Consider the following 2,225-nt stretch of genomic DNA (forward strand, 5'->3'; position numbering starts at 1 on the left):
ATTGGGAACACCTCCTGTGCGGCCGTTTTAAGATATATACAAAATCTGAAAGATGGCAGTCGTTGGCTTCAGCCCCCACGCACATAGTGCGAGGGTGCTCGCAGAAGACGCATTTTCACACTTAACCCAACGTCTTGGTCCTACAAAGGAGGTGATAGCGCAGCGGGCCAGGAAACCGGACTATAATGCTTTAACACTTTCACTTAGCCATAGGAGCTTGACAATGAGACTATTTAGGTAGCCCCTTGGTGGCGACTACGCTCGCCCGAGTTCGTGGCGCGTATGTGCCTGACCGGGAAGCGGCCCTTCGTTAAAGCTGAGGAATCCGATAGATTCCGATAGGTCCTCGAGTGGCTGACCAGTCTCACGCTACATCATGACAGTCAGTTTTCGGCTTTCTCTACTGTGGTGCTCGCCCGGCCGAACCGGGGCACAATCGCAGTAGTTCTCCTGGTGCTACCTTAGCCGATAGAGCGGAACGTAAGGTAGCCGAACTCAGGAGCCGGGCAACCCAACATTTGACCAAAGACATGATTCGGAGCTGATGCATATAGTGCCAAAACTCGCGACGCCGAACACTCCCTAAGGTGTTCGGTCTTTATGAGTGCGGGCGAAACAACACTCTTTATTAAAAAAAGCCCCTAGTGTCCAGGTACGTGCAAAAATTCTGACGTGGCCACATGCCAAGACGCCAGCCTCCTCCTTTGGTTATATCAGAAAAAACCAGGGGATGTGTAGCAACAAGAGACAGTAAAAAAGGTTTACGCAACGTCTTAATCTAAACAGAATCCTTTAGGACGGGTCCCTACTGCACGTCTGCGCCTGTGTCTCCGTTGTGCCGTATCCTGGATGGGCGCCGCACGACGTTCATCTGTAAAAGAGAGGAACTGAGTTGAAAACGGGTCGTGCCGAAAAAGTTTAAAATAAACAAAGTATAAAGTAAAATATATAAGATTGAGCTTTATTGTCTCTTATTGTATATGCGTGGAGCCCCTAGTGCGGGGGTATATGGCCTCTAGGCCTGCATCAATGATGATTTTGCACCGAACTCATCTATCCACGTTCGTGGTCTTGAATGACCTATTTCGAAGTTTTTTGGCCGGTGCGGCCATTTTGCTGTGGGGCTGTCAAAGCGGCCGCACAGTCCTGCGCTTGGGGAGGCGCACTTTAGTGTTTCCCCTTCAAAGAGATGATGCCTCGTGGACCGGGCATCTTAAGCATGAGAGATGCATAATGCGATATTGCGTTAAAGCGGGCGAAAGCTTCGCGCCCCAGTAGTGCTTGATAGCGACTTGAGAACGGGACGATATGGAAGGTCAGCTTTTCGCGGCGGAAGTTATCGGCAGAGCCGAATATAACTTCGAGCCGAGAAAACCCATACAATGGGTGTCCGGACCAGGTGTTACCCCTTGAAAGGAGGTTTTGCTGCGGCGGATTCTTGCTGGGTTTATCCCCATGTGATGGATTGTATCCTGATATATCAGGTTTAGTCCACTGCCGCCGTCCATAAGGACATTTGAAAGTCGGAGTCCGCCAATTATTGGATCGAGTATCAAGGCAGTCCAGCCTGCATTCTTGATATTTCTAGAATAATCTAGCTGATCGAAGATGATTGGTTTTGACAACCAGTGGCGGGATCCTTTGGGGATAGGCCGTGTGGTGCGTACCTTTATGGGCGCCGCACGTTTTGTTATGTGAAGTAAGTTCACTGTTTTTACTTCTTGTGGGAAGTTCTTTTGTTTCCTGGTGCTCTTCTTTTGGGGTTCGTCCTCGTCTTCGCTTGGTGTGTCGAGCCCCTTGTGTTCGGCCTTGAGTCTGTCGGTTTGTTTGAAAACCCAACAGTCTCTGTGGGTATGGTTAGCAGGCTTCCCGGGAGTACTGTGTATCTGACATATCCTGTCCAGGATTTTATTTAGGTTGGATGGATCGTCCCTGTTGTCCTGGGGGGGTGATTTTGCCTGATTTTGTCGTGAGCCTTTGAATCCGGCAATGACTGCCGTGCTCTTTGGAATTTTGCCCTTAGTCCAACGACGGTCCTTGTTGCGTCGCGGTTTTCCGTTTCCATCCCTAGTTTCGGATGTACTTGGGTCGCTGGGGCTGCACCTTGCCAACCAGCTGTCCTCCCCTGCACAAAAGCGGGTCATGAGGCTTGTTAGTGCGGCCATTGTACTTGGGTTTTCTTGGCCGAGGTGTCTGGCGAGCCATTCGTCTCGGACGTTGTGCCT

The sequence above is a fragment of the Triticum urartu genome, chromosome 2A (assembly GCF_056163025.1).
Source record: "Triticum urartu cultivar PI428250 chromosome 2A, HENAU_Tu73, whole genome shotgun sequence".
Lineage (NCBI taxonomy): Eukaryota > Viridiplantae > Streptophyta > Magnoliopsida > Poales > Poaceae > Triticum > Triticum urartu.